Consider the following 21,100-nt stretch of genomic DNA (forward strand, 5'->3'; position numbering starts at 1 on the left):
TCACGACAGCTGTTGACTCAGATGACATTTATGTTACATGGCCGGCATAGCTAACAAGCTAGTCTTATTAATTTAGTTGCGGTCAGTCACTCATGGTGCTATTGCTGTAACACTAAAACAGGACACAAGCACAACAGTGAGACAAATCTGTCTCTTTCTTTCACTCCCTAGCCCGGTCAAGGTAGAGCGGCAAGGCACATCGTTTGCATTCATTAACATTACATTAGCAGAAGGAGTGATCTTTAGAAAGCAGGCTGCTGGAGAGTGTCATCTTTAATTCATCATATCCCCAACACCCACCCCTTTACCTTCACCTTCTCTTCCCTCATTTTTCCACTACACAGAATACCTTCCTCTGCTTTTCTTTCTCCTAATCTTAGTGTTTTATGTCTCCTTTTCAAATCATGTTTCCTAGATTTCCATTTATCAGAGACGTTCACAGTTTCATCACTTTCCACCTGACTTGTTTTTTTTGCATCCATGCTTCTATTCATTTTCCTTATCTTTACCTCTGCCTCATCAATGACAATTTGAACCTGTTCTTTTACATGGCACCAATGCAGGCAAAATGCTAACTGTAAAACTAAGCCAAAAAAAAGATGCAAATTCCGAAAGCAGAACTATGATCGTCTTCTGTGTAATGTTTTGCATGTGATGTCACCAGTTAGAAAACTGCACTTTATTGCAATAACATGTTGTTCATTTCTTTCCCCCCTTCCTATGGAATGGAACATATACACAGCATGTGAATGTGCATATATGGCAATACACATTCCCTGAAATGTAGCACCTGCACTGTTTTTGCAAGCACTTAGTGCTAATAAACAAGCAATTTCCTGCTTTTAGAATGTTAAACATGTAACATTATTATGCGTGGTAGTTGTAAGAATAGCAGCGGTTCTGAGGATACTTAAGTTGCACACATAACATTACAAATTATTCAGTTGTTAGTTCATCACTGGTGTCAAAGCTTAGTCGAGTCTTGATACTTCGATTTTTCTCTATCCAAAAGGTACCGTAATTTCTCGTGTATAATGCACACCCATGTATAATACGCACCCCCAAAGTTGATCTCATAATTCTGGAAAACCCTTCTACCTATGCATAATGCATTTTTACAATGCATGATTTTGGTTCTACCGATATGATCAAAACGAAGTATTATCTGTATTTTGTTAGTTTTTTAAAAATAATTATTCTGAAGTTAAGCACTTTATTTGAACACTCTTATTTTGAAATTCACAGCCCTACTTTTATTTAGTAAATGAGAAAACACACAGTTGTGCTCATATTTTTGATTACCCAGGCATAATTTGTAAGATGGGTAAACATTTTTAAGGAAAACATGAAGGGCCAGGCGAAACACATTTATTTTATTTTAATGGGATTCAAATTAAACTGTCAAGCATTTCAGAAAAGCATTATCACTAAACAAAACATAACCATAAAGAAATTAATGACGCTTGTTGTTCAGTCATTTGTTGTATTAAAAAAAACATATTTCACAACATATTTCTGCCTGTGTTATGTAAACTTATGAGCACAATTGTACATACAGTATATGCAGTCATATGTACCCCTCCTGTCATATTGGAATGAAAGTGCAGGCTACACCTTTTTCAGAACCTCTAGTTGGCGGTAGCATATTAGAATGAAAGTGTACATATTTCTCATAACATCTAGGTGGTGGTAGCATATTGGAATGAAAGTGTACAGCTTTTTCATAACCTCCAGATGGCGGCATACATGTATAAAATGTGAACTTTTTTATTTTCCCCTATACCTATATATAATGCGCACTATTGACTTGACACTTGTTCGGGGAGGAAATGCGCATTATACACGAGAGATTACGGTACATATAACTGCAAGCATTAACCACATTGGTGAATGTGACATGATGATATTCTCACTGCTGAGTGAGAGGCAGAGTTTTGTGTTATGTTGTGTTTAAATGATGGGCTATAAATTGTTACAGATTTTTATTCAACTCTTTCTGCAAAGCTTTCACTTTTCCCAGGAATCGTTCCAGTATACCTCTAAGTTGGATCAACGAAGTCATGAGGAAAAAGGCCACAAATTACCAATTGTGTGTGCCAGTAAGCTAGCGCCTCCCAATTGGCAGGTTACAATTGGCTATCGGAAGTGAATATAGTACAAGGACAATCTTCCAGCTACAGTACTTGTGGTCATTCACAGCATTGTGACCAAGTCAAGTTAAATACTTAGTTCTTCTTCCTGTCCACATTATTATTCCTGAAGCTTCAACGTTAATAGAAACTGACACTTTCTAAAATGTCCCCCGCAGTTTGCGGAAGCTATAGAGTCAGTGAACCAGAGGAATTACGGACTGCTACAGCATTATTCAGTTGTTGTGTACGACGTATGGATGGCAGAGGACTTTTCGAGTATGTGTTTATTGACTTTCCAACAGCTCTGTGTGAGTCAGATTTGAGTGGTGTTATTGTTTATTGTATTTTGGCAAACATCTAATTGTGATATTGGCCATTTAATTCTTCAGTGACCCTGCCTGTCTCATGCAAGAGTCTCATGAAACCCTTATCGAACAAATGCAGGTTGACCTCTGAACAGCACATACTATGCAACTACAGAGTAAGCAGTGTATGATTGGTTGTCGAAATTGCTTCCGTCTATACCTAACTAGTAAAGGCAGATGGTCACTGCATACCTTTGTCTTGGTTCAAGATTTATTCATGTTCAAAGAGTTTCTTGGCTCAGTGCTTGTTTGTGTTCAGGTGGTGTTACTAAGATGAAATGTAAAGCTACATGGATAAACTTTAGTCATATAAAAATAATTCAACCTGTTTCTGTGCAATAGCAAAGGTTATATAGACACCAGCCTGCAAAGCAGAAAGGGCTGATGAATCCAATATCAAACCTCACAGTAACAAGACTAGACTCTGCCACAGCAAACAGCAGCAGAAAGAAAATCTGTCACTCGCTTCCTCCAACCATCACAATTGTCATTACTGCTTGGCCAGCCTGTCTGCTCTCAAGAAACCTGGCAATTTGCTGCTCCAAAACGAGGCAATTACAACTCTTAATAGGGTGCTCACCTCACAAAACAGCTTTTAGTGAGAGGGAGACTCCTCCCCCATCATGGCTCACAGGCCGGGGAGACAACACTTTGGCTGGATTCCCAGTCAGACAACCATTCCCGCCCCGTCACTTTAGTCCAGTTGCAACTGCTGTGCACACCCACTCTCTTGTCCGTCCAAAAAACGCAAACAGAAATGTGATCATTTTAATGACGCCGTGAAACGAATTCCCCTGTCAATGCCTACAAGTGAATGTATTGATGTGAAACATAAGGACCTGATTAATATTACTTTACAGCAGAATGCCTGTGCCAAGATTTGCTCTCCTGTTCCCACTAAACTGGGGAAATGGAACATGATGCCCCAAGGACCATAATGGAAATGGCGTTGGGATTTAACCTTTCCCGAAAGGAAAATACCTCCCGAATGGAAGTCAATCAACTCCAGCTTTGACATTTTCTAAACTCCTACCATCTGAAAGTTGGTCCATCAGCACGTCTAACGCCTGGAGTCACGACTGACATCGATGAGCCTTGTCTAAGTCGCATAGGGGATTGTGTGAAGTTGACATTTGGCAGTCTAAACTATAGTTAATAGGCTATCTGGGGTGAATTAAATCATCGTTACGTTTGAAGAGGAGCAAGAAATAGCGCTGGCAGCTCAAAATGTTGTCACTCAATCATATTGCCCTGTAGTCTCCCACTTTAATTAGGACAGTATGGTTAGTCGTTACTAGATTTTTCAGTGCTACTAGACAGATAGATTTGGGGATAAGAGTGTGTGTGTGTGTGTATCGTATAGTATCAGTCATTCCAAACTAAAAATATATATTTTCATTCACTATTTTTACATTTCAGCATACTCGGCAGTGATAGGCACAGTTGGCTACAAAAGTTGCTTAAACAAACTTTTAACACATGCAAATTATCTTTAACACCACTCAAAAGTTGGAATTTGACTAACTAAAATTTGAAATGTAGGAGTGGCTCCAGAGTAGGCTATTACGTTTCCAACTAAGTGTAAATAGCAGTGTTGACGTAAAGCTATTGGAGACTGATTGAATACTACATTTAACCAAATAATTGACCTAAGCAGGGATCAAATGAAAGTGAACACTAACTGAACTCTTAAGAGTTGATTAACTTTTGCTACTCTAAATTTTATTCTTTGACATAAAACCAAACATCTACTGTAATTAATTATAATCAATGTTCAAAAGTCTCAAACAGTATTTTAGATCAACTATGGCAAAAATGTATCAATGCATCAATGAATCAGTCATTCCCCATCCCTGTATGTAGTATGTCAATCACTGACTTCCAAAGTTATTTTCAATATCAAGGTTGTTAGTACTTTGTTCATTAATGACAAGGTATTTGTGGTTCCCGATAAAGTTACTCGATGAAATAAAACCTGTTTTAATTGGTGTTTTAACTATGTTCTGTTGCAAGAACAACAATAACGACAATACTAACAACCTCACTGTATCATAATCTTTATAACGGCATTTAAGAAATCACTGGTGAGACACTTTATTATCGAAGTAACACCCTATGTTAACTGAAAGTGTCTAACCTCACACACGACCTCCATTCCTTTTCTCCAGCCTCAAAGTACAACGACATGTTCTGTTCTCCAGAGGCAATTGCAATATTCATGAAGACAAGAACAAAAAACGTGTCTCTTAAATGCAGAGACGAGCGGCATGCGAGCAGGAAAAATATGAGGTGCGTAAAAGCATGAAAGAAAGTTTTGTAATGCAGACACTCCCACGAGCATGAAGATAAGACTCTATATATGCATGCTCATGACACCCTTTTAACACGACCGAACCCAGTTGCTCTAATTTGCTGCTCCATCTGCACAGGCTGACAGTTGTCCAACCAATGCGAGAATTTAAATGAAAACTAAAGGCTTCTTTGTACTCGCGCGGACGGCGAACGAGCTGACGTCACTGCGGGTTTCCCTCGCGTAGTTTGCCTTTATACTCGAGCGTAACCCACGCGCGCAGTTTTGAAAGTGTACTGCAGTTCTCCTCCAAGTCGGGGGTGTCACTACGGCTGGTATTGGATAGGACACCACAGGGTGGAGTTTCCTCTGCATTTTTTTTGCCATTTCCGGTAGCTGTCTTTCCTTTCCTTTCAGTAACAAGGAACAAAGCAACAACAATGGCGACTGCGACAGAATAAATTGACCTAGATGACCAGATGATACGTTTAATTATGCTGAGAAATCGATCGAGAAGGCGGCAACGTAGATGGTATGTAGAACCAATGGGCACGCTGGTACGCCATCACAGCATGTAACTAAAACGGACCAATCACGAGAGATGATCTCCGCGGCGTTCAACGCGCAGCAACTACTTTTGTCGGGTGCCTATGATCCAAAACTCTGCTGGGATAGGCGACCCTAATGAGGATAAGTGCTACAGAAAATGTAAGGATGGATTCTATAGCAAGTCACTGATGGTGTAGTGGTACATTTGTCCAACTTTGGTGCAGCCACTCACTGACACTGTGAATGTGATAATAGTTGCCTGTCTCTAAATGTTCCCTGCGACTGACTGGCGACCAGTCCAGGGTGTGGTCTGCCTGTTTCCCGAAGTCAGCTGGGATAGGCTCCAGCGACCCTGAAAAGGATAAGCAATATACAAAATGGATGGACAGATGGATGGATTCTACAGAAAAGGCACAGGAGCAATGAACCAATCAAAAGTAGTTTAGTAGGTGCAAATATCAGCAAACAACAACCATTTTCCAAAGAGAATGTTTTTTCACTCTGTTTGTAGCAATGTCTGGATGCGCCACAAAACTGACCGGCGGACAATTCCCTGACTGACAAGAGGGAATCAGACAAGAGAGCCTTGAAATTCTGATGCCATGCTCTCCCTTTATCTTATCCGTGCTTCCTTGAACCCACCGGAGCAGAATTTCAATAAAAGTCAAATTATCGCCCTCATCCATGAGGACCAGGAAAAGGCTTTCAATCTGAATCGACAGCATGTAGAAAATGGTTTAACAGTCATACGGAGGTGTCAGTGAGTAGTCTCTGCGGTGAGAGGCCTCAGCCATTTGGAGACTGTTATGAGTGTTATTCAATTTAGCTCTGATGTCCCTTGACCATAGTGAGAGCCGTCCAGGTAATTGATGCTTAAGTTTGGTCTTCCCCAGCCACTTGCTCGTCTACATCGGGACAGCGCTTTGCTAGGCTAGAGTGAAGGCGTGGTGTAATCTTGCTCCCGCGACTGAGATGTTCTTTTGGGATCTTGTTAGTGCTGCTGCACTACACACGTACCCAACGCTCCACCGCTTTCACACAAGAGAAAATAAGAAGGGAATACATCCCAGGAGAAGGGACAAGTAGGGGCATTGTCGAGACGACCGCAGACACTCAAGTCATTTCTTATCGCAGTGATAGTTTTCTCTAACCTCATAAAAACACCACCGGCCTTTCACTGCATGCTAGAAAATGCGATACTCTCTATTAAAAGCAAACACAAAATCTACTTTCTCGCGGCATCTGCTCACATGCTTGGAGAAGTCTTTATTTTTGGAGATAGGCTTTGTTTTTCCTTCAGGGCTTTGCTCGAGTATGTATTCTGCACTGAGGGAAAAGAGGTAGAAGTGAGTCCTGCAACTTTAATCTGTTGGCGTGAGGTTGTTCTCCGATAAGAATCCATAGCAGTACTAAAACAAGGGAATGAGGCTGAGAAAAAGGAATAACTTTTACATTTGGGGAGAGAGTGTGAAAAAGGCCTTTATGTGTTTATTTGCTACCCTGCAATAGAAAACAGTCAATGCCCTCTTCGTGTGTTTTCCAGGGAATTGCAAACAAAGGCTGATTCTTCCAGCTCCGCTGAGGGCTTTGCATTTGATGTTCCTTCATTTGATGTTCTTGTCTAATTTCAAGCACTGACCTGCCCACAATTTGCTTTTGTTCCTGCATTTAATCAGTCCTTCAATGCCTGCTGTCACTCATCTTTCCGTGGGCCACTTTGAATGCAAAGCCATTGCTCAGTGGAACACAGAACTCTTCTGGGATGGTAAATGTCATTTCACACACGCACACACACACACACACACACACACACACACAGAGTCAGTTTTGCCACAGGGATCGTGGGGCTAGTTTTGATATTGTGCCACACACCCACGCAAGCAAACACATAAAAGCAGATGCACTTTACAGTTGACCTTACAGGACTTGGCATTCAGGTTGCCTGGTGGCGAAAGCTTTTGGCCCAAAATGTCACAGTGGTCCAATGAAACTAGCAGGAGGACAGAAACATCACCACAAGCTTCCCCAACTGTCAAAAACAGTTTTGTCCTTTTTTTCCCCGTAAAATCCAAATGCCTTTGCTATTATGGGCGCATCAACAGGTGAGCGTCTGAATGAAGACAGGGTCACGCTCCCTGTACAAAATCCTCCTGCATGAGGATAGAAGTGGAAAACATCTACACAAGGCTTTTACTTGTCAGCCCCGCAAATTGAGGCGGTTTGTTGATGGGATGTGAGGTCCCCTTTCAGGAAACAAAGTGGCAAGCTCGACAATGTCGCAGCTTAAGAGCAGGGATGCCTCGTTAGGCATGTAGCGCCGCCGACTCGCTTTTAAGCCGCTCCTGCACTCCAGCTCGACACACTCTTCCGCACATGTAAACACGAGACAGCGTACGCATCTGTAAAATGTGCTCGGGGCCGTTAAATTATTTCTCCGTTTGGTGTCAGCGGGTTAGAAAGGAAGTAGGTGTCTGTCCAGGGTGAGTGTGTGGGAGTGCACATTTACAGGGCGGTGTAAATAGCTCTTGCTGGGAGACACAAGTGGTCTGCAGGTGTTTGGAAAGAACACCGCTCTCGGTTGCAAATGAAATATGAAATGGCAGCAGGGATGAAATTCATCTTTGGAGATCGTAGGAGGGATTGTATATTCTTGCTGAGTGTCAAAGGGTTGAAACAAATAACACGGACAGCAGAGAGCCATTAATGGCTGTTTGAGTACTTTAAGTATGTAGATGTACTTCAGATTATCTCCATCATCAACATCATCAAAAGAACACACACTGTACTGTATTTGGCAAAGTTTGTTCCTGCTTAAGACCTCTTTATACGTCGTTGCTTGACGCGCATGCGGCAAAAATTGTTGCTGTGCATAGAACGCTGTGGAGTTCATGTCTCGTGATTTGTCCTTTTTAGTCACATGCTGTGATGATGGACTCAGCGTGCCCCTTGGTTCTACATACCATCTACGCTGCCGCCTTCTCGATCGATTTTGCAGCATCATTAAACGTATCATCTGGTCGTCTAGGTCCATTTGTTCGAGCAGACACTGTTCCACGGTCGCCATTGTTGTTGCTTTGTTCCTTGTTACTGAAAGGAAAGTAAAAACGGCTACCGGAAATGGTCCAAAAAATGCAGAGGAAACTCCACCCTGTAGTGTCCTAGCCAATACCAGCCATAGCGACACTCCCGACTTGGAAGTGAACTGCAGTACATTTTCAAAACTGCGCGCGTGGGTTGCGCTCGAGTATAAAGGGCAAACTACGCGGGGGACAGCCGCAGTGACGTCAGCACGGTCGCCGCCCGCGTGAGTATAAAGAAGCCTTTAGTTTTTAGTGTTGCTGCTATCGTTTCGCTCAGTGCAGCTCTTAAAATAGCCATAAAGCCTTAGCCTTAACGCTTAAAATATATTGTTTACTATTGTAGTTGTAGATTGCAATGGAGTAAAACTGCAACGCATTGTCTCATTTCTGTATTAGTGTTTCTGATGTGTCTGAATCAAAAATAATGCTCGACATTTGGATACCGCTTCATTAGACTGTAAAAGGTTATCTAATATTGCAGCCAGAGCAGTTGGTTGCCTTTTGATTAATCCGATTTTCAACTTGTCATGTTGGGTGTGTACTGCACTTTGTTTCACTGCCCTCTTAGGGTTTCTAGATTTGTGTAGTTAACAGCATGAGCGTTTTTGTTGTGGTGCTTTGGATTTTATTAGGTGCCGAATCTGAAACAATGACAAAGATGACCTGGTTTTCTGGTCGATTTGTGGCCTTTTCCAAAACATGGATCATGTATTACTAGCACTAAAACACAATGGTGTATTATAGGAGAGGCCACAAATACAGGCCAAGTACACTTCTGTGCAGTAGAAAAGAGGCATTACTGTGTGTCATCTTTCTGTCACAAATGTGGTTACATAGAAGGACAACAGCCTAAAGCAATCGAATCAGCACTGAAGGTCAACGTGAAAGACACTAAACCACACCTAGTAAGAAGTCTTATCTATGGTCACAATCTTCTGGTCAAAACCCAAATTCCTTCTCTTATGACTTCTCAGTTCGTGTCATATTTATCCAGGGGTGTAGCACAACATTCTGGGGCCCGTACATAATCCCTTTCTGTGGGAAGCCTTTCGCTCTTAATCCCTGTCTTCCACACACCTTAAATGAGATTTTGCCAGAACTCCGATTTGCGACCCGGATTTATTGTTTTATTTTTTATTTGGTAGATCGATCGTCAAGCAGGCACAAATTTGAGTGGAAATCGATTCATATTTGTTGCATTAAAGTCATGTCTGTTGTATTCTAGTTTATGCAGTATGAATAAGTATATTGTATGTCAGTATTGAGGCTATATATGTTGTTTTTTGTAAAATGGGGTCACAGGGGGAATTACAGTTCTAATTTAGGGCTAGAGCTGAAAAACCCTGCCTTAAAGGAGGATCCTGTCTAAAGCTTGTTGTCCCTGAGTTTGCCCCCTACATGACTTTATTTCTATTTTGATAGCCTGACTTCATTAAAAGGAGTGAAAGACATCTCCCAGCATGAGTTTCGCTCTGATGAGGGGACGTTTGGAGGTAACAAAACAAAACCTGAAGTAGTTTTTAAACGGTGATTCCGAGAGATTTTCCAACATTCATTCATTTTGAAACACTTGGAAAAGGACTTACACTTCTAAATTATTACTATCACATTTTCAGATTTTGTAAGATGTGACAAGCGGCTTAAAGAAGGAAACTAACTCGACGTACTGTATATAAAATATAGCTTCGTCAGTAATCCAACAGATATTTTATACAAAGCACAATACACTGTGACAGTAGCGAGAGTAGTTTCAAGTCCACGAAATGAATTCTGTAAAGTGCTTTCTTGTACACTGAGCAAGCATGACTCACTTGTTTTATGACGTGTTTGTTATCTTCAGTTGCGGCGTTATTAAAGTGCAGGTCGTTTAGAATGCCTCCTAGACAATACGATACCTTTTTTTGTTTTTCTCCTCCCCTGTGGCGTAGTTCGCCTGTGTGTCCCGTGACAGTTAGCTCCTCATAATGAGCCTGACAGACCAAAACAAATGTAGGGACACAGCAGAGATGCATGAAGGAGATACGGGACCAAGGTGCACAGCCGCACACAGTTCCATTGCTATACAGTGATGTGGTGGCATGCTGGTCTAGAATGAGAGTTCTATCACGGATTTGTTCACCCTTGAATCCTTATCACCACACCTTTTTTTTTTCTCTTCCCCTGTGGCGTAGTTAGCCTGTGTGTCCCGTGACAGTTCGCTCCTCATAATGAGCCTGACAGACCAAAACAAATGTAGGTACACAGCAGAGATGCATGAAGGAGATAAGGGACCAAGGCACACAGCCGCACACAGTTGCATTGCTATACAGTGATGTGGTGGCATGCTGGTCTAGAATGAGAGTTATATCACGGATTTGTTCACCCTTGAATCCTTATCACCATATCCACTAGACTTTACGCCGATCTGATCGGTGTGATCGGTATCGGCCGATAATTAGCATTAAATGCTGATCGGCCGATCCGCTTTCATTTCATAATTCGTCGATCGGATCAATGCCGTCATCGATTGGCTGCGCACAAGACATTTAACTTCGCGTCGCCGTTGCGTATGAATCTAAAAGCTAGTTTATTTTTAGCCTCGTCACGTGTCTTGTGGCGCAGTACTGTAACTATTTGACGGCCAGTAAAGTTTTTTTTCAATCTTGTCGGTTAAAAACACGTCATCGGTGTGGGACTATTTTGCGGTGACTTAGACAAACAGTCTGTGCACAACTGAAGTACGTTGTGGGGAACGTCATCTAACTTAATGCTTCAACACAAATTTGATCGGGCACCTGAAGAATGTACACGAGGAGGAGCATGCCGCGTTCAAGCAACGCAGCGTGAAAAAAGCCAAACGGACGCAAACTCTGGTGGACAACACCTGTCCATATAGCCGGGACAGTGAGAAAGTTAGAGTAAGCATATTATGAACAGTATTTATTTAAAGTAATTTAATTGCAATAAAGCAATTTCATTACAGTAAGTTAGCACCGATTATTTCTGTCATGTTGTAATGTTGATCTGACCGAAATTTATGTCAGTGGCCAATCCTTGAACGCCCCGTAGAGGTCATTGATGTTTTAACTTTTGTCTAAAATGCTAGAGAATAATTTTGAGCTGGGATGGGCTCCAGCACGCCCGCGACCCTAGTGAGGAGAAGCGGTACAAAAAATGGATGGATACAGTACTTAGTATACAGTACACAAGTATATACAATAAATGAACAAGTCATGTAAATGGACACGATGCTCCATCTTGTAATCGGATCGGTTATCAATTATTGTTTTTTTAAACTGGCTGATCGGTGATTGGTGATCGGCCCCAAAAATCCTGATCGTGTAAAGCCTACTATCCACCTTTCTTAAAACAGTTCTTGTGTGACTCAAGATGTCTCCTCCATTAAGCAAGGAAATCAATAGAAGATATCACACAGTGTTAGCACACGGTGCTATCACTTTATTTTTCATTTATATTCCTCCTTTCTTTCTCCCTATCTCTCTTGCCGTTGTGTACTGCAAGGTGAGGCTAATGATAAACAGAACCACAGCGCGAGCTGGCTCAAAAGTCGCTTTTTTGTGTGTGCGTGTGCTTAAAATCAGTAGGGTACATGGCAAACTTGTTTTTTAGCTTCTATAGCAAAGGTTTGTGTCTTTCAGCATCTCTCGTCGGCTGTTTTCCACCTTGCATGATTTCTTTGGCTCGGTTTTTACGCTTGATGCCTTTCTAAATACAACTCTGCCATTAATTTGGAAAATTTTATTGGTTGGGAGTTGGGAGTACTGACTGCGATCCACACCTGCATTGGTTGCATGAGAGGCAACAACTTGTCCTACGTTACTAGACAAATTGCTATTCTATATCTTAACTTTTCAGAACCCTTCCGTTGGGGAAACAACCACAGTGCTGCACTGCCTAAACCTATACTGGAGTCTGCTAACTCATTCATTGCTGTGGACGTTTATATATGTCAAATGGAATCCAACCGTGAACAGCCAAAGACGAATATATTCGTCAAAGTACATTTTCCACGGGTAGGCGTGGAAGAGGGTCTCAACCAGCTTGTCTGTGAGATTCAGGTTTGTAAACCACTGTAATGGCTAACAGATCGCTGCAGATAGTAGCACTGCATTGCTTTGGAATAGAGATCAGCATAGCTTTTGAGTCTAAAATAAAGATTAGGGAATCACATCCATTATGAGGGCGAGAAATGCCAAAACGTTTTAAGTCGGATAATTTTAGGCACCTCACACTCGAACAGATTATTTATAGGGCCTATGTATGGTACAGAGTATGCATCCTGGTACGTACAAGACAGTCTGTGCTGCGATTGTGAGAAAAGATGACGCAGTTAATGAAGTGAATGAGGTACGCCATGTAAAAGTCATGTTTTGAGTCCGCGTTGCTCACGCTGCATATCAAAGCTGTGTAACTAATAGATTTTGCCATCAAAAGTGTTTTGTCACTTTTTATGTTGTTGTTGTTTTATAGTTTTGAAGTGTCACAAAAGTTAAAGAAAATATTTGCATCAAAGTCATTGTTCTGCTTGACATCTTTCTTTTCACAAAAAGCCCTCTTTCTCCATTTTTGGTCAGAAACCAGTGTTTTTGCTGAAACCAACCCATTTTCTATTGTGGATTACTAAAGAACGGAAAAAGCTATAAACTAAACTACTCTTTATTTTTGGTAGGTTTGGTGCTGAAATTACCACAGAACACTATTATGATGGCCTTGAAGAGTCAAAATGCTCTAAAATGGGTGGCAATGTGGGGAACTCTATCAGTGAATGAATTAATTGTTCAAATCATCATATAAGCAACAGCAGGTATCAGAATGGACAAAAACAATGAGTCATTCTGACGGAAAAAAAAAAAAGCTGATACCTTAGAAGACGTTTGAGTAACACAATACTGAAACCACAGTCAAACTGAAGTTTGACAAAGCGCTTAAAGCGTTACTAGCGTTCCCTGTCAAGGGCCAGTAGGCTCTGATTCCTGGCATTAGCACAGGTGTGGTAAACACGAACCCTGGTTAGCATATCACCCATCAGTCAGTGTGACAGTGAGGAGATAAAGAAGCACACGCCCACTGTGAGAGAAGAAAACATGAAGTGGAGTGACATGTAGACGGCCAAATAAAAGGTGTTTTGGCAGGTGTGCACACAGACAAATTAATAATTTATTGGCAATAATACTTGCACGCAAAAAGGATAAGCCACTCACACGCACACAGGTTGATGACAGAGGAAGCGTTAGAAGAAGTCAAATGTCCTCGGGGAATGCCGCACAGAGCTAATTGACTGTGATGATCCAGCAGCACCACACCTTTAAGCTTCCCATTTATTTCCATAAAGAAAATTAAAAAAAAAATAAAATAGTGGTGCCTGGAGATATGAGTTTATTCATTTTGTGACCATGCTGTTAACTGAAAATACTAGTATCTCAACTCATCTTTTCCCATTGAAATCAATGGAAATAACATGCTCCCCCCAAAAAACAACAAACATTCTTGTAATATGTATTCTAATAAGGAAAAATAGCACTCCATGATTATGTACTTTATAAAAAACAGCAGTAACGACAAGGTATTTATACTGCCCGCAGACGAATATACTATTCATTGAGACATTCTAACTCCTTCAGCTCATCAGTACAGTACTAATATTAGTCATTCTCAGCAGAGGATAAATAATCGATGACTGTGAGTTCTGTTTTATTGTCTTTCTGCATGTGTTGTTTGTTTTCAATCTGTTGCTTAAAAGGTAACAACAGTGTGAGTTGAGTTGAGTTCACTACCACCATACAGAGCTCGTATCTTAAGTTTGTAGTCGCAGGTCTAAGCAAGAAAAAAAAACAAAAAAACGGCTGACCGGCAACTCGTATCTCAAAAAACTAAGTCGTAAGTCCCTGTACGCATTAATTGTTTTTTTTGCACTGCACAACACAATTGCTCTGTAATCGGTTTTAGCTATTTGTACACCTGCGTTTACTGGCGTCAAACAAAGAAATATCTGGATAAAACCTTTCCCGCCTGCCTGGTAAGGTATAAACAATCAGCACAGTACTTTCTGCATATTAACGGTAGGCATTTAAACAGTGGGCATTTCGCCTACAAATGTGTGGTAGGAAGATGAAGGGAGTGATGTTGATGTGGTAATTGGGGCTTAGCCAATGAAGCTGTTTGCACTACAAACAACCAGGTGGCACAGTGGTAGAGAGACAAGTTTAAATAATCTCGCCTCAGGAGGTCACCAAACCAAATTGACCTTCTCTGCCCGAGTCCATTGTTGAAACACATCATGATACACAAAACGCTAACATTGAGGGGGGTGGTTGTTCCTAAGTAACATGCAGGCTGCTGGATCCTTTTGTCTGCATTCCTTGTGTGTCACAAAGCAGACATATGTATAAGGGTGCGTAAAAGTGCTCGACTGACAGCGCGATTGATAGGGCAAACGAAACCAGAAAGCACACTGAGTCTCACTGCAATGTTTACACTGGCTGACGCTATTTGCCTTAGATCTCAGAAATGCCGTGAAGCAACCTTTATCTTGTGCGATTCTTGCTGGAAGATAATAGAATGTGAGTACAAAAACTCTTTTTTGGCCACGTCCTTACATCCTATTATCATCAAACGCACACGTACGCAAACCCTGCTTGATGAGACACACACACTTCTGTCAACACTCCTTGGGGCAGTACTGTTAATTCCTCCCAGCCTATTCTCAGTCACACATGGCCATGGAGGCGGTCGGCGGCAGAGCCTCACTGCTAGATTAACCTTTGCTCTCGCCACGGATCTGTTTTTCCGCGAAGCCGGCGCTGGGATGAGGGGCCTTGGCTGGCAGAGAGTAAGTCATTGTCAGAACACTGTCAGTGGCGAGCCCCGCATTAGTGGCTTTTTGAAGAGAGTCACTGTTGACGTGGGCAGTGTGCCAAGAGAGAGGAAAAACAGGCCCGTTGCACCGCGGCAACACTTAACCCGACCTCTTCCCCCCAGGATGTGGACACGGGGCAGAGGGGTCTATGAGCGCCCGCAACCCACCCCCACAAGGCTGCCACCCCCACTCATCCCTTATGCGCGCATGGATGCACGCCGGCGAGAGTTCAGTTGAGTAAAGAGGTGATGAATCCCACTGCAGGAGAAAGAAAAACATCATTGAATCGTCTCATTTTTTTGCAGTTTCCTGTCCGTACACAATGTGCGATCCTGTTTTCCTGTAGCAAACCCCGCCCCCACTACAGCCTACCACCCCTGGGGTCTATGTTACATTTACCAGAGGAAAAAGGTTACTTGTCAAAGTACATGTAATGAGCGTGTTCTGGAAAAATACCGCCACTGGGACTCATGAGGCTCAGTTAAAACAAGACCAAGCACATACCTTTTGGGGGGAATTGCATGCGAAGCCAAACATATATCTTAACTAGTGATGGGCAAAGCATAAAAATTAAGAATGAGATGGGTTTTTTCCTAGAGAATGTTCTGAACTCCTGTTTCTATTCTAGGGCCAGTATTGGCCGGAATAGTATTGGCCGGAATAATATTGGTCACAGGCCTGTATCACAGCTGACGTCATGCTGACTTGACAGCAAACTATTTTAGACTGAATCAACAGTTGTGCACTCCGTTTTGTCTTAATTACTTTAAGAAGCGATTCTAATGATGCATTCCACACAATGTAACAGAATTATTTGCTGTCAAAGTCCCTGTGAAGGTGAAAATAAATGTCTTCTAAAGGAGGAGTGTTGTTAAAAGGCCTGCTAAAACTGAATTTAAAAAAAGAGGCAAGTACTGTATATAAAATGAGGCTTGAAAAAAAACTAAACTAAATAGACGTCAGAACCGTACAGTGATTAAAACCCATCAAAAATCAATTGGCAGGGGGTGATATTTGTTTTGCTGCACAAATCAATACTAAATGCCTTTCACCAGCATCGGTGGACCACTTACAATTAGATGAACAATAAGCGTTGACCTCTCTACATACCCACTTACGGCACTTAAGTCAATATGATTGTGTTGCACGGTTGGGGAACTGAATGGCTGAGCATATATGCTAACCCACGCTCTAAAAGTGGATGGTGTGGAAGTATTGCGAAGTATAAATAAGATATGACAAAAACTCTTTGGCTACAGTGATGATAAGACATTGGCCTTTGCGTTGAAGGTTTTAGATAGTTTACCCCCCCCCCCCCCCCCCCTCCCCATAAGGACACAATAGTCAACATTTCCTGCAATGGTCAAGGGCCAATGAACATTCCACTTCCACCCGCCTTAGATCTGCTCTGCCAACACCCCTCCTTTTAAAAGGCTCACAACAGAGGAGGTAGGGGATAAATGGAGGGACAAAGTGGGAAGAGCGGCCGTGGTAGCTTTGTACCTCATTGTGCTGCTTGAATAACACGGAAAGGCAAGATAGCGTCAAACAAAAGCGGAACAGGAAAAGGCTATTGGTGTTCTTTTCGACAGGCCCACAGTTCTTGTTCTCTCAGCCTCCCCGAACCCGCCGTTACCCTGGTGGCACACATTTAAGTTTATCTTGCTCCGCTGCTAACCAAGTGCCAGAAAATATAATAGTCACAGGCATATACATATAATAGGCACAGGCATATATTCTTGATCCTCACCAAAAAAAAGATTCATATTACAGCAGTTTACTGAGTAATTGTGAAAAAAATTGCGTTTGTGTCTGAATGACTTTAATGTGGTGCATTACATGATAGTGCGTTTAATTATTTTTATGTAGTAAAATATAGAGTTCTATTTTCCTTTTTGAAAAACACAAACAATTTTATGCATCTTTTTGGGGGGGGAGGCTGGAACAGATGAATGGTATTTTCACTCATTTTAATGATTGGAGATGTAACAGAGACAGAATACAGCTAGTGTGCAAGTGGAGTGAGAAGTGTAAAACTCCAAATCACTTCTAAGGCACTTTGTTGTCTCATCATCTTATTATGTGGGTTCTGTCTGAAAGGCCAATAAATACCGGCTCTACTGTTACACGCCTGAGGCACACCAATTTAGGCAGTGTAAAAGCAGCTAGAAACACTTCCAGTCCAGATATTGAGCTCAATGTTGGACTTGCCTGCCTGAAATAAGACTGAGTGCGAGTGATTTGGGTTTTAATGAAGCACTGATAAATGGGTCTCATACACAAGCAGCAATAAGTCAAAGCACAGGCAGAGGCAGGAAGCTGACAGGACGACAGGCTGCACGCCACTGGTTCACGGCGAGGCCACGACATCGCTGCACGTAACTTATCGTAGCTAGACTGTCATGCTACACATTCCACAAAAGTCTAATTTATGCGCTTATTTTAGTGTATGAGCACCTATGTGCGAAGAGTAAAACCGCATGATACCACAAAAACATATTAATAGCAGCGGATTGGATTACATAACGGCGGACGACTGGTTAGAGCGTCTGCCTCACAGTTCTGAGGACCAGGGTTCGATCCCCGGCCCTGTGTGGAGTTTGCATGTTCTCCCCATCCCTGCGTGGGTTTTCTCCGGGCACTCCGGTTTCCTCCCACATCCCAAAAACATGCGTGGTAGGTTTACTGAAGACTCTAAATTGCCCGTAGGTGTGAATGTGGGTGCGAATGGTTGTTTGTTTAAATGTGCCCTGCGAATGGCTGGCAAGCAGTTCAGGGTGTACCCCGCCTTCTGCCCGTTGATAGGGATAGGCTCCAGCACTCCCGCGACCCTCGTGAGGATAAGCGGCTCAGAAAATGGATGGATGGATGGAGGGATTACATAACAAAACTCAGCGAAACCTCAAGCCTGTTTCACATTCCAAAGAATATAGTAACATCAAAGCACATTGCAGATAATATGCTGCCTGATTTATTGCATTGTTCATATTCGTTCCAATAAAAAGATTGCTCCTGGTATTCTATAACCGCAGCTTTCATTTTTGCTGTGAGTAGCAGTTTATAAATAAAATATGTAAATGAAGAGGAGATACAGTTGAGGTTCTGGGAGCAAAGATGATGATGGGTTGTTTGTTAGTAGTCTAGAAAACATGCAAAGCTGTAGCAGCATGACTTTGACTTATGATATTCCCAAGAAAACAACCTCCTCCTCTTAGGTGATTAAATGTATGCATTTTAAGGCTCTAAAAACACTTTCGACATGGAAACGAATGACCAACATGACACTGTTTTTAGTTTAAAGCAATGTCCCGCAAAAGTCCCCATAATATTCAACTTTTTAAGTGTTTGCATTGTTGTCTGTTGGTCTGCTGAAACGACATGACTATTAAGAATAATTTCAACGCCATTTCAATGGCATAACTATGCTCATCCGCCTCAGTGGCCCCTTGGCATCGACTTTGTTCATTGTACATTAACCAGGTCAGGGGTACGCTGCACGCAAAAAAAAGGCCTTGTGGGAGCCCTCTAGCAAGATGTGGCACCATTTGGAACCAAAAAAAAATAATAATCTTCACTTTATATCCCAATAACTTGAAGATGTCACAGTATCAAGGGAAGGCTCTTGGCTTCCTTGTGCAGTTCAAAGGAAAGCACTGAAAGGGAAAGGAAACTCAAAAGTCTTATAGCACTTCACCTACTTTGTTCTGAGACTGTTCTCGTACAAATGAGCAATAACTGCTAGAAAGCAAAAAGGGTTAGTATCCCACTTGACTGAATTTGACTTCAGTAATGGGTATGATCATTAAAGGATAATTGTATAGTTTATTTATGCCTTATTTATAAGCACAGTTTGGTACATTAATCAATTAAACTTAAAATTATGCTTGTTTGTTTTCCCCAACCTTATGCAAAATGATGGAAATTATAACATTATAACTGAATGTACAGCATTAGATACGCATGAGGACTCACGCTCACGTGCCTAAAACCTAAAGCAGTTTTAAACATAAGCTGCCATATGTCTCCTTTCAGCAAAATGCCCTGCGGCCTCACTACTAGCCAGGCAGTGAAAGACTTTTGGACGTCCACCTGCGATGATTCCACACCCAGAAGCTCGGCTTGCCTTGTATTTTTCATAAATAATGGCCCAAGGCCAGTGCTGATGGCGACATGCAAAATGTCAAAACTCATGAAAAAATGCTTAAAAAATATCTGTCCCTTGAAAAGTCTAATAAAATGCCATTACATATAAAAAGTACGTCTGGACAGAGACAATAAGAACAAATTCAATATGAAAGACCAAAGATGTGCTTGTGAAAACGTGTCTGAGTGTCTTACGCAAGGACCCACAAGAATAAACCTGATTATCATAACAAATCACAAGAACCGGAGAGCATCACTCCAGTATAAAACAAAACAAATAAAAAAAAACATTTCTCTAGATTGAGAGTCACTGAGAAGACATGGCAGGAAATTCGCAATTAATCTCTGTAATTGAAGCAATTAACTTTGGTTTGTTGTGGAAAGAAAGCCATTTGAATGCCCACGCTTTCAGTGGATGACACACACACACACACACACAAGTAATCATCTCACACATGGGCCTGGTCTCAGAAAATCCTCTGTACACCAAGGATAATGGGTCATTTCAGTTTGTTACGGTATGCATTTTCCTGCATTTCTATTGTATTCTAGGGTCTCAAAATATCCAATCCATTCCATCCCACTTGTTCGTCAACCTTTTATCGGCGTACCAGTTGCAGTAGTGTGGTCCCTCTCGTTGGTGTTGGGTGAACGGGACACGATGCTCTCAATTGACTAGAACGGAAGCCTAAGTAATCACAAAGCGCCTTTCAGAAAAATGGGAATTCATGCAGTTTCAGTCGATTGTTTACAAGTAATGGTATCTTATCGTGATGGGAAGCGCAAGCCTGGTCCGGTTTTATTGATCAGAAACATACCACGGCGAAATCAAAGTAAATTATACTACTTAAGGGTAATGTGATTAGCCCAAACTGTTAGTACTGAGTTTAGGTAGATACAGCATGACTGCAACTCTTAAATGTTTTCTGTCTACCTTAGTGTTATACAGTAACACTCCACACCTCAGTCAACCCACAGACACAGGAGTTCGTGGATGCAAAGCAATCTGAGGATATCCATCCTTCAGTTCTCTACAATGGCTGCTCAGATTACAAGCGGTACAAGTCTTCGGTGGGGGCGGGGGGAAACATCTGCAAAACTGCTGAGCTATGAAGGCCATATATCAAAACGATGCCAAAGCAGAAGTACTAAAGAAAATAGTTGTGCATATAATTGTCATGGAGCAGCTGCTTGGTTTCTAATTATTAAAAGAGAAATGGAAATGATGTAATCGCATATTGTTCTATTCGGGCAAAAACAACTTTCAAAGATTTATTTCAATGTCGTCATACTTTAAAGGGAATAGTTTTGTCATTTTCTTGATCTGTAAAAATCTTGGCCAGATGCCCAAAAAAGAGAATTTCAGAAGTTACAAAAAGGTAAGAGGATAGATAGCTCCTAATCTGCTCATCAAAAAGAGGATTTAACTTCATACAAAGAACTGCTCATCTGAATTCCCCATAGCAAAATCCTGCCGAGCTTCCGGAAGACTCGCTCTTTCTCTGCCCTTTATCCATGTTCCCCTTTTCAATGGCTAATCTCTTCCTTCCAAACCAATAGGAATGGGCAGATTAGAGCCGGGGAGCTCACCACTTACGAATTCGTGGAGCTTTGACAATAAATGTCGACTTCTGATTATTTATCATAAAATGACAACACGTGGGCAGTGTATGTATTCACTGCAC

General features: G+C 41.7%; 1 protein-coding gene across 7 annotated transcripts in view; it reads right to left on the bottom strand.

Moving 5' to 3' along the window:
* LOC133411247 (ephrin type-B receptor 1-B-like) overlaps positions 1 to 21,100 on the bottom strand; it is a 188,973-nt gene that overhangs the window by 132,697 nt on the left and 35,176 nt on the right. The window contains exon 1 of one of the 7 annotated variants that reach the window (XR_009769640.1): positions 8,297 to 8,389. The exons of the other annotated variants lie outside the window; for them this stretch is intronic. The gene's annotated coding sequence lies outside the window, so the exon portion shown is untranslated. Of the gene's footprint in view, positions 1 to 8,296; positions 8,390 to 21,100 lie in introns of those variants that run through there. 7 annotated transcript variants of the gene reach the window in all.

The sequence above is a fragment of the Phycodurus eques genome, chromosome 13 (genome assembly GCF_024500275.1).
Source record: "Phycodurus eques isolate BA_2022a chromosome 13, UOR_Pequ_1.1, whole genome shotgun sequence".
Classification (NCBI taxonomy): Eukaryota; Metazoa; Chordata; class Actinopteri; order Syngnathiformes; family Syngnathidae; genus Phycodurus; species Phycodurus eques.